The sequence below is a fragment of the Octopus bimaculoides genome, chromosome 18 (genome assembly GCF_046866305.1).
Source record: "Octopus bimaculoides isolate indiv1 chromosome 18, ASM4686630v1, whole genome shotgun sequence".
Lineage (NCBI taxonomy): Eukaryota > Metazoa > Mollusca > Cephalopoda > Octopoda > Octopodidae > Octopus > Octopus bimaculoides.
In genome coordinates this window covers 43,152,791-43,165,290 of record NC_142945.1, presented here as the reverse complement: position 1 = coordinate 43,165,290, position 12,500 = coordinate 43,152,791, and the positions used below count along the sequence as shown (strand labels likewise).

Sequence of the window (12,500 nt, the reverse complement as noted above, 5' to 3'; positions counted from 1 at the left end):
TGGCATCGTCAGGAACCTTCCCCTTCCTCCTCCTCCTCTTTCTCCATTTATTCCTCCTCTTCTTCCGCCTCCTCTTCTTCCGCCTCCTCTTCTTCCGCCTCCTCTTCTTCCGCCTCCTCTTCCTCCTCTTTTTCTATGGTCCCCTTCTCATTCCACTTCTCCCTCCTTCTCCGTTTCCTCATCCCCTCCAACCTCATTCTCTGTTCCTCTTCCTCCTCCTGCTCCTCTTTTCCTTTCTCTTCCTATCTATCATTCATCTTCTCCATCCATCTTTTCCTCCTCCTCCTCTTTTTCTTTTTCTTCCCATCAGTTTTTCTTTTCCATCCATCTTTTCCGCCTCATCCTCCTCCTCTCTTCTCCCTTCTCTTCCTCGACGTCTCTGTCATCGTTATCGACGTCGTGGCTCTCCTCCTACTCGCCTTTTTACTCCTTCTCATCCTCTAACTCCTCCTACTATTGCTCCTCCTCCTCCTCGTCAGCAACAGGAACAAGGTTATTATGAGTTATAATTTTGCTTCATTCCTCTTTGCGTTTGTGTACATCTATCTATCTATCTATACATATATAGTGATGTATGTCTGTGCGTGTGTGTATATACATAATATTGCATATACATACACGTACGCACAGAGTGTTTCAAGTGTGTGTGTATAGATAGATAGACAGACAGACAGAGAGACTGACTGATTGATTAATTGACAAGCAGTCTTGTAGATAGATAGATAGATAGATAGATAGATAGATAGATAGAAGGATGGATAGATAGAAGGATGGATAGATTGATGGATGGATGGATGGATAGATAGACAGAAACAAAGACATACAAATAGACAGACAAACACACAAACAAATAGACAGCAAGATAGACAAATAGATTAGATAAGTAACCAATTATTTGGAACATGAATCAATATATGGGAGAATATACAAATAATAACAACAGACGAGGACAGGTGGTGTAAATAACAAAAGTATATATTAGTATGACGCTCGGGAATACGGAAAGTCTTTGACGTTTCGAGCTACGCTCTTCAACAGAAAGAATACGGAGACAAGGAGAAAAACACGGAGAAAAAAAATTGAATAGTGTTCAGTCAACGGTCAGGTATAAGAAAACGAGAATTCGGAAGATATAAAACTAAAGAATTTATGAATCTCATATAGTTGCTATCAGTACGACTGGCCTTATAGATTAACAATTTCACGTTCCACTTAAGCGGTATTCACAAGAGAGAAAGGATTATCTGTAAACAAAGCAACTAATATATATATATATATGCACACTGATGTATTTTAAACCCCCAAATAGAATATTTCTTTACTACTAACCCATTTTTCCTACTTAAGTTATTTTAGATAGAATATACAATTGTAAGACGAGATATGGCGCGCCCATATCACGTGTTGCAAAACTCTACAGAAGGTATATCTTTTTATGTACGATTACGACGCTTGCTTGTCCGAAAGATTTACCATTAATATGATCTGCGGCGTAACGTATGGTGCATCCAGTATGTTGCAAACGGAATATAGTATGTGTGAGAATGCAAGGGTATGTATGGATAAGTGAAAGCCACGCATTACTACATATAGTGTGTGCGTGTGCGTGCGTCCGTGCGCGTGTGTGGGGTGTATGTGTGTGTGTGTGTGTAAATATGCACATATTCGCATTTATGTTTGTACATAAATAAACACACATACCCATCTATCTATCTATCTATCTATATACACACACATATATATATATGTATATATATATATATATATATATATATATATATATGTGTATATAGATAGATAGATAGATAGATGGGTATGTATATATATATATATATATATTAACCATTCTGGATGTTCTATCGAAATGTACATAGGTCTATTTATTTGTTATTATTATTGTTATTGTAATAAAGTATTTTCAACGGATCAATTTTGGGCTCTATTTAAAGTTGATATATATTCAAAAACTCAACTGTGAGTTTTTAGCTAAGATTGTTAACAGATACTATATTTTTTACCAAATTTTTTTGTAAAAAAATATATATTTAACATATATATATATATATTTAACATATATATATATATATATACATATATATATATAACGGAGATCTACTTGCAAAGCAAGTCACCTGATCTGAGATCGTGTGCTGGAACGAAAACAATTGCAGCGTGGAAGGTGTTTATAAGCCAATTAAGAAACACGCAAAAACCGTTAAATTTAATTTGTCAAAATATTTTGCGTCGCTTTGAGACCTCGATCTGTTCACCGTGCTGCACGGAATTTTATCAGCAAACAGGTCGCAGTCTCAAAGCGACGAAGATATTTTGGCAAATTAAATTTAAATGTTGAAGTGAATCTAACGGTTTTTTGAGTGTTTCTTAAATGGCTTATAAATACCTTCCACGCTGCAATTATATATATATAAAGCATGCAAATGCACCTTTACACCGTCCGATGGCATCACTAAGTATTATACGGGCATGACAACCAATGAGGTCAAGGGAAGGTACTCTCAGCATAAGCACTCATTCAGATCCAGCGATAAGGCGACCTCTGCTTCCCTGTCGCACTTTCTCTGGAAACTTCGTGATCCGCGAGGCGAAAAGTCTAGCATCAAGTGGATCATTGTCGACAGGGCCCCACCATATTTACATGGCATCCCTAACTGTCAGATCTTCCTCCGCGAAAAAGCTATATATCATCTACCGACACACAGTATCCATCAAGATTTTTATTCTCTCTCTGTTTATTTTCTCTTATTACTTTATGTTGAAGAGCGTAGGCTCGAAACGTAAAAGACTTTCTCACTTTCCCGTGTGTCAAAATAATACATCTGCTTGTTGTTCACACACCTGACTTCGTCTTGAAGATGAGAAACTAGTTGTGATGCATCCTACCGTGCAGAAGCGTGGTGCATCCCTCTGTGACGAAGGTGATGTAATAAGGACTATCTGGAGACACCGCATATTACCCGTCATGAATGGATGCGTCATGAATGTGTCGAAACGATAGTTGTGAAAAATAAAGTTTCCCGTGTATTCCGTTTTTCGCCTCTCTCAAAGCACACTAAGTAATTCCTAATATCTTTTACTTCCTAAACACAACGCTACGTCATGGGTACGTAAACAAACCAACACCGGATATCAAGCGGTGGTAGCACACACTCATACACACGCACAAACACACTCACACACGCATAGATACAGACACACACCTACGCACATGCACTCATACATGCATAAATACATACATACATACATACATACATATATATACATACATACATGTTTACATACATACGACGGACTTCTTTCAGTGTCTGTCTACCAAATCGACTGACAAGGTTTTGGTCGACCCGAGGCTATAATAGAAGACACTTGCCAAAACTAGCAATGCAGTGGAACTGAACCTGGTATCATGTGGTCGGGCAGCCAGTTTCTTACCACACAGCCGAGCACAACATATTTCTATATAAATATGCACAAATAGGCGTAGGATTGGCTGTGTTAAGTATCTTGCTTACCAACCACATGGTTCCGGGTTCAGTCCAACTGCGTAGCACCTTGGGCAAATGTCTTCTACTATAGCCTCGGGTCGACCAAAGCCTTGTGAGTGAATTTGGTAGATGGAAACTGAAAGAAGCCTGTCGTATATATGTATATATATATATGTATGTGTATATGTTTGTGTGTCTGTGTGTGTCCCCCCAACATCGCTTGACAACCGATACTGGTGTATTTACGTCCCCGTAACTTAGCGGTTCGACAAAACTGACCAATAGAATAAGTACTAGGTTTACAAAGAATAAGTCCTTTGGTTGATTTGCTCGATTAACGGCGGTGCTCCAGCATGGCTACAAATGACTGAACAAGTAAAATAGTAAAAGAGCATATATATATATATATATACATATTCATGCACATTTAAATGTATGTATATATGCCTATACACAAACACACACATTATATGATATCCATATTGATATTCCGTCCAAAAATGGTTAACAGAAGGAACAAGCCTAAAAATAGGAGTAAAAAAAAAAAATGGTATATATATACATATATATATATATATTCATACACTCCGCTATATAAACGTCTCACTGTTTGTATCTGTTTTAACCTCTTGTGTGTGTATATGTGTTTGTGTGTGTGTGTGTGTGTGTGTGTGTGTGTGTGTGTCTGTATTTGTGTGATTGTGTGTGTTTTTTTGTGTGTGTGTGTGTGTGTGTGTGTGTGTATGTGATTGTGTGTATATGTGAGTATGTGCCTGCCTTTCAGACAATATTGCATGCAGGAATATTTGAAAGCCAGCCAAATATCTTTGCCTATACATAGAACTGGTCTGTCTTCTCCATACACATATTTCACAATGGAGCTCGCCTTCTCAAATAGTTTATCTATTTATCTACGTGTATAATTGTATGGGCATATATATATATATATATATATATATATATATACGTGTGTGCGTGTTTGTATGCGTGTGTGTATATATATGTATATATGTGCATATATATCTATTTATGTATTTATGTATAAATATGTATATATGTGGGTATATATACATATATATGCGTATGTGTATGCGCGGTATATGTATGGGAGTCCTTGTTTGTTTGCGCGCTTGTGTGTGTGTGAGACAGAGTGGTAGGGAGGGGGAGGTGGGGAAGTGTGAACGTGAACGGTTGAAAGCTAGAAACAAACAGATTCGGTTAATTTTCTGAAAAGACTTTGGAACAAACTAGCGTGTTTATATATGTATGTATGTATGTATGTATGTACGCACGCACGTGAATAGATATGTATATACACATACTCAGAAACATACACACGCGCATACAAGCATATACATACATACATATATATATATATATATATATATATACTGTTGGTAGCTTGACGCCCATGAATCAAAAGTACGCCATATTAATTCTTCTTAGCGAGTTATTTACTGGGAGTGCTCTACAACTAATTAACTTTGTCGGGGTTATGTCTAGTATCTATATGAATAATTGGCATATACGTATGTGCGTAAATACGTACCTACATATATGATATACACATAATGTCATTTAATGAACACGTTTAATGAACACGTAAAGATACGAATTTGTGTCTTTATGCTGAGTATATTAAATGATATTTAGCTCTCACTGGATAGATTACTTTTTCTTTCTGTTGCGCTTTTATCCATATAAATATATCCATGTTCATGCATATTTATAAATAAGTATATATGCGCACAACACAAATATTCGCACGCACACATATACATTTAACGAGAAATGCATATTGTTATATAAGTATAACTGATAGCGTAATAGAGTTCTAGGTAGTGTCTGTCCTCTGTATACGTTTTGTAGTATTTAATGCATTTTTCATTTATAGAATAACTGAAAGTCACATATCCCGATTTATGTGAACTATAAGTATATATATATATATATATATATATATATATATATATATATATATATATATATATATATATATATGCACACAAAAACACGCACGCACACACACATATATCGAGTGAAATGGATAGATAGATAGATAGATAGATAAAGAGATTGATGATAGATATAGATAAATATATATATATATATATATATATATATATATATATATATATATATATATTAATATATGCTCACACATATACTCACACATATACATGGAAATGGATGCGTGGTGTTCAATTATATAATTATATAATAATATAATATACATTTATATATACACACACACACATATATATATGCATACAGACATGCGCATATACATATATGCATGCATACGCAAATGCATACATACATACAAACATTCGTACGTACGTATGTATGTCTGTACTTAGGTATGAATGTATGCAGTTATCTCCAACATCGTGATAACGAAAAGAGAAAAAAAAAGAGAAAAATAATAGCGCCTAGATTTAGAAAGACCGGAAACAGCACCAAAAAACCTCCTAAAGTACGACCTGGATTCTAAAAGACAAGCTGCCTCCACCTATACATACGTACACATCAAAGAGATAGAACTACTTACACCAAGCCTTTGTTGTTTAACGAATGAACAATGAGACTACAAAATTAGCAACAAAAGAGACGCCATTTTAACGTTAATTTTGAAGGTGAAATTACATAAGACCGTCCTTCATAACTCCAAAGCTGAAAATATAAAACGGGCTGGTCTCGGTTGGCACCATTTTGATGATAAATCTAGTGTCAGTTGGCCTGTGGGTGGAATAAAACAATAGTAGCCAGACACGGCATTCAAGAAATGAATTGGGTATGGCTGTGGGTATGGGATTAAGATGTTCGTTTTGCATCCATGTGTTTCTCGGTTCGGTCCCACTGCACGCCACCTTAGCCAAGCGTCTTTTACTATATCCGCGCGTCGATCGATGTCGTGTGAGTATATTTGGTAGATGGAAACTGTGGAAGTTTGTCGTGTGTATATGTACACACACACACAAAAAAAAACATACACACACAAACACACACGCATATTTGTCATCTTTTACTTGTTTCAGTAATTTGACTGCGGCCATGCTGGGGCACCGCCTTGGAGAATCTTTAGTCGAATGAATCGACTCAGTTTTTGTTAAGCCTGCTACTTATTCTATCGAACACCTTTTGCTGAAACGCTTCGGTACGGTGACGTAAACAGACCAACACCGGTTTTCAAGCGGTGGTGGGGAACAAGCACAGACACAGATACTAGTTTCCGTCTACTAAATACAGTCGCAAGGCTTTGATCGGCCAGGAGATACTAGGCCAAGGTGCAGCGTGGTGAGATTGAACCCGGAAACGTGGTTGGGAAGCGAGCTTCTTACTACACGCCATTCTTTTTTTTTCTTTTTCGCAACAGAACATCAAGGACTACACTATTTAATGTGTCCCACCTCGTTTTTAAGAATTCCAATGAAATGTAAGAGATATTTGGCTGTTGCTTCTAGCACGTCGAGAGTGCTGGTCGAGACATCTTTGTTGTCTCTTCGATGTTCACCATAGTCGTCTCACGCACCAGTCTTACGTCTGTTCTCGTTGCTTGCTTTTCTGTTTTAGCTGCTCAAAACTTCGCTCTGGGAAAGCTTCACTTCTAATGATTAAGAATACATTTGCTACATGTGCAGTCAACGAAGGAAAATAACAATCTTTCCCGTTGCTTTCAGACATAACGAGGAACATAAATAACTAGCTTTACAAACTGCTCTTTCTCTCTTTGTCTCTCTCATTAGTTTTCTACAATTCTTTTTCTTAGTCTATATAGTCATTATACGTCAGACTAATGGTTTGCGTGGAGCTTTTGTTTTCAAAGAATTCTGGTGTTCCGGTCTGAAAATTCCAAGTCTTCTACGGTTTATTCCAGTATCACATAAATATGTTACGGTTGGCACCGTAAAAGAATTAACGACAAAAATGACATAGCATTTCCTTCTTTCCACCTGTTATCTATCGTCTTTTATCTTGTGCATGTTTCAATCATTGGACTACAGCCATGCTGAGCTACCGGTTTGAAAGATTAGTCGCAGTAAATGGACCCCAGTACCTATATTTTTTAAAAGCCTGCTACTAATTCTATCAGTCTCTTTGCCGAACTGCTAAGTTACGTGGACATAGACAAACGAACACCAATATAAAAGAGTAGTGCGAAACAAAGCAAACACTGAGACATACAACTAATACACATATGGCGGGCTTCTTTCAGTTTCTGTCTACCGAATCCACTCCACGGACAAATCTTTAATTGACCTGAGACTACAGTAGCAGATATTTTCGCAAGTTGCCACGCAGTGGGACTGAACCCGACGTCAAGTGGTTGGAAAGGAAGTTTCTTACCACACAGCTATGTCAGTCAGGAATATATTTAAACTCTACAGAAATAGTTCATTTTTACATATTCTCACTGGCACAGCTTTCACACACACGCGCGCGCTCGCGCGCGCTGAGTTTTACTTTGATCTCTGCGGAAATTAGAATTATCATGTTTCTATAAAACATTATTGAGTACCAAATCCTTTGTCAGACTTCAGATTTTTTTTTTATTTTCCCTCTTACCATTTTCACCTTTTATCTTTGGAAATCTTCCCAATTCCAAAGACGTTTTAATGTCTGTGTGAAACTGTTTCGTAGTATCGAGACAAAAATTTTCCAAACTAAGGTCTATTTGCAGAAAATCGCTTTCTGTTATCCATCAGGAGAATTCTAGAATATAAACTGTGTGGTAAGTAATTTGCTTCCCAACCATATGGTTTCGGTTTCAGTCCCACTGCGTGGCACCTTTGGCAAGTATCTTCTACTATTACCTTGGACTGTCAAAAGCTTTGTGAGGGCATTTCGTAGACGTAAAGGGACAGACACCGGTGGTGTGTTTGTGTATTTGCCCCTCACCACCGCTTGACAAACGTTGTCGGTTTGTTTACGTGATCGTTACCTAGCGGTTGGGCAAATGGGTCGATAAAATAGATGCCAAATTTAACAATAAGTACAGGGGTCGATTTGTTCTACTAAACCCGTCAAGGCTGTGTTCCAGCATGGCCGCTTTCCAATGACTGAACAAGTAAAATAAACCAGGTTATTATTAAATCGGCGAGCTGGCAGAATCGTTAGCATTCCGAATAAAATGCCTAGCGACATTTCGTCCGTCTTTACGTTCAGAGTTCAAATTCCGCCATCATCGACTTTGCCTTTCATTCTATCTTCCTCGCCCTCAACTACCTCCTCCTCTTCGTCTCACTTCATTATCATCATCAATATTTTCATATTAAACACGAAACATCTCGTCCAGTCCTTCCATCGTTCCGTCATTCCTAGATAGTCTGGAACTCCTGACCCCTTTTGCTCTTCTTGATGTCAAGTCCTCTTGACTGGACTTTACAAAGAATGTCTTCTGAACTATTAACTAGCATGAAGGGGATTGTGTGGTCGCTAGACATCTTAGAAATACCATTCAAATGCAAAGTCATTTTGACAACATTTTCGACTCCCGGACACATCGATTCACCGAGCACTGTTAATAAATATTTATTGAAAGCAAGCCAAAATAAATAGATTTTAATTGGGCCCGTAGATCCCGTATGGACCTTGGTCAACTGCCCTCTATGTCCATGCCTTAAGATGGCACAAATTTTCCAAATCACGCCAGACTTAGAAACAGCTAGTGACGATTTGAAACCGTGACCATTCCGCTATGTTCGCGTATTATCTGACGCGCACTCTTCTAAGACTCCACGGCATTGAAAAACAATGACAGCTATTTCTAGCACGTCTACTGACTGCATAGAGAGCTATGGAAAATTGAGGGTGAAGGTATGTAATTTTCTAACCCACCGAAAAGCTCAATGGAATACTCTCCTTCGAGGCGGTCAGCGCTACGTCTAACACGACCCGTCGTATGGTTGAAAGTCAAATGAATGGAGGTGTAATGCAGATATTCTAGATAAATGGGTACATTCTAGAAATGGGTTGCAATGGGAGATGGTAAGGAGCTGGTAGTGCTTGCAATCTTACCTTACCTTTCAGCCTTTAAGCATTCAGATTTCTGTATTAAACCTTTTTTTTTTTTCTTTTTAAGTTTCAGCTTAGAGCTGAGGCAATGCTGATGCACCGCCGTTTTGCTACACTGTTATTACGGAGAGCTTCCTCCAATATGTGGCATTTGGTGAAGAATGGAGTTTGATTTAGCTACCCTCATTTGCACCTCTTGCCGTGAGGTAGATTCATCTGGGACTCTCGACAGGAAGAGGTCCAGCTTTGATTAAAAAAACCCCTACATCTACTTTGTGCAGGTTCCTCAGGCTCTTTGGGAGAATATTAAAAAGCTGTGGTCCCCTGAAACACAAGCTGCTGCGGTAACTGGTCCTGAAGCGCTATGGCATTGCTGGGATCTTTGTCACTATGCTGTGTCATCCCGTTCTGGTATTGGTGTAGCTTTCAATGCCAAAATTTGGCACAATTCCTTCCAGGATCTTCCAGATGTATATTACTGCATACCTCTCCCGCCTTCTGTCCAGGGAGTAGAGTATTGTTTATCAATACACATATCGTACTTTCGAGATTTCGATGGTGTGATTGTTTAGTTTTAGAATGATATTGTAGGGTAGATGTGAGAGGTCAGATCTGGTTACTCTGAACATAAAACAGGTAGAATATTTGGGTCAGGTATGGCTAGTTTAAACACAATGGACTGATGAAGTAATATCACGTAGTTTCGAGATTTCGATGAAGAGATTGTTTGTAGGGTAGATGTGTTTGGTTTGAATATAAAGCAGGTAAAATATGTAGGTTAGATATGGCTTGTTTAAATGCCAAATGGTAAAGAAAATAGAAACGGTGGTGGAGGTGGGGAGAGTTTGACGTCAAGAAAAAACAAGAATTTTCATAAGAGAAGAAGGTGTATTCCAAATCGGTTCGGTCAGGAGCAACCACTATTGATTCCTGGATTTAAATATATTTTTAGCGATCTGAATCAGTAAAAAGTTGCAGTTGTTGATCTTGCTGATTATTTTTTATTCTATTTTTTTTTTTTTTTTTACCAAAAACTCGACCCTCTCATTCGCTAGCTGAAGATAGCTACGAAGTTACAATAATACCACGTAAAAAAAAAAAAAAAAAAAAAAATCCGTGCCGATCGATGAAGCTAAAAATACCGACCAACGACAACGAAAAGAAAGTATTCTAAAACTAATATCAAGCCATACTCACTGAGGATTTCATAACAAAATTCATTGTGAATGTATTTAAATGGAATTTTGTGCATCCACCATATTTTCTCTTCGATGAGTGAATGCAAAAATTAGCAACAAAGCAGATATTAACTCCGCATTTCTTTAAAATGGATAAAAACAAAAATAAAAAGAAAACAATGTCATGTAACTAAAGTTGGTTTAAGTGCATTTCGCTTATATATTTGTTCAATTATTTATTTATTTACTTAATTATTAATTATTAATTTTTTTCTTCAAAATTTCTCGTGAGTAAATGTTGGTTTTGGAATACGTACAGCTGTTGTCGAAGTAGTTTTGGTTTACTAAAGCCGTTGCCGCCTCCAGGAATATTTCACGTAATATAATGTATTTCTAACATACAAAGTGAAAGCCTCATACATACATATATAGATAGATAGATATGAATATATATATACGTTTATATATATGCACACACGCATATTTATATATATATATATATATATATATATATATACTAGCAGAGACACCCGACGTCGCTCGGGATTAAAATGGTATAGTTATATATATATATATATATATATATATATATATATATATATATATATATATATTACAGTTATGTTGAAACAGGTGAATCGGGAAAGTGCAGCATTGATGACAAAACATTTGTGGAGTAAATGATGGTCTAATTCGACATGTAATACATCGGAGGATTGGAGGATTCCAAGTGCTAACCTATCATGGAAAATTGGGGCTGAAAGGATGAAATTTTCTAACCCACCGAAAAGCTCAGTGGAATACTCTCCTTTGAGGCGGTCAGCGCTACGTCTAACACGACCCGTCGTATGGTTGACAGTCAAATGAATGGAGGTGTAATGCAGATATTCTAGGTAAATGGGTACATTCTAGAAATGGGTTGCAATGGGAGACGGTAAGGAGCTGGTAGTGCTTGCAATCTTACCTTACCACCCGAGAAGCACATGCCATTAGTTTCATTTCGAAATTTAAAAGCTTTGCAGAAACGACAATTTGAGTGTAGCACACCATTTTGCACAGCATTATTATTTTTATAGGAATAGGATGGATCATATCTGAAAGCAGCTCCTGGTGTTGCGAAGAGCGAATTTGCATGTGATCTATTTCTGAGAGCTATTGTATTGGACTTGTCTCTAATCTGGCGTGTTAAACGCTGTTCTAATGATTCAGCATTAAGTATTACAGCATGCCTTAGCTGATACTGGGAAAATCTCATCTCCCTTCTCTCTTGAGACTGACGTGCTGCGGCATGCATCTGCTGACCCTGAGAAAGTCTCGTCTCCTTTCTCTGTCGAGACACTCGCCTTTGTTTTCTGTAATCGTCCTCGCTTTATACGTGTTTCTGGAGGGATTACGTCTTTTCTTTGGCGGCATATTTTTTCAATATTGTAAACAAAAAATTATGAACATAGAAAAAAATATTCATTAATCTCTATTTTTGTAAGCAATAGTAAATATATATTATGTCCGTATTTTTGTATGCTGTGTAAATTTATGAAATATAAGCAAATGAACGAAATAGCACATGTATGGAACTGCGAATTTAATGGGAAATGCCACAATAATTATTAGAGAGACAATGAATTTTATGTCTTACCTTGCAACTTCTCGGTAATTATCATCCGGTAAATATGTATTGTTTTAAAGGAAACGAATATAAAATTTTGTATTGACACTGGCCAACTCACACTTCACGCATGTCAGTCGTCCACAAAGTATATAAAACAAGCAACACACAACAAGGAGAAAGAGACAAAAATAAAATAAC

General features: G+C 37.2%; 1 long non-coding RNA gene across 5 annotated transcripts in view; it reads right to left on the bottom strand.

Moving 5' to 3' along the window:
• The window catches only part of LOC128249805 (uncharacterized), a 428,716-nt gene that overhangs the window by 416,046 nt on the left and 170 nt on the right, over positions 1–12,500 (bottom strand). For 2 of the 5 annotated variants that reach the window (XR_016245013.1, XR_016245017.1), the window contains exon 1: positions 12,330–12,489. The exons of 1 other annotated variant lie outside the window; for it this stretch is intronic. This is a non-coding gene — a long non-coding RNA (uncharacterized LOC128249805). Of the gene's footprint in view, positions 1–12,329; positions 12,491–12,500 lie in introns of those variants that run through there. 2 more of the 5 variants (XR_016245015.1, XR_016245014.1) reach the window with 2 other exon arrangements.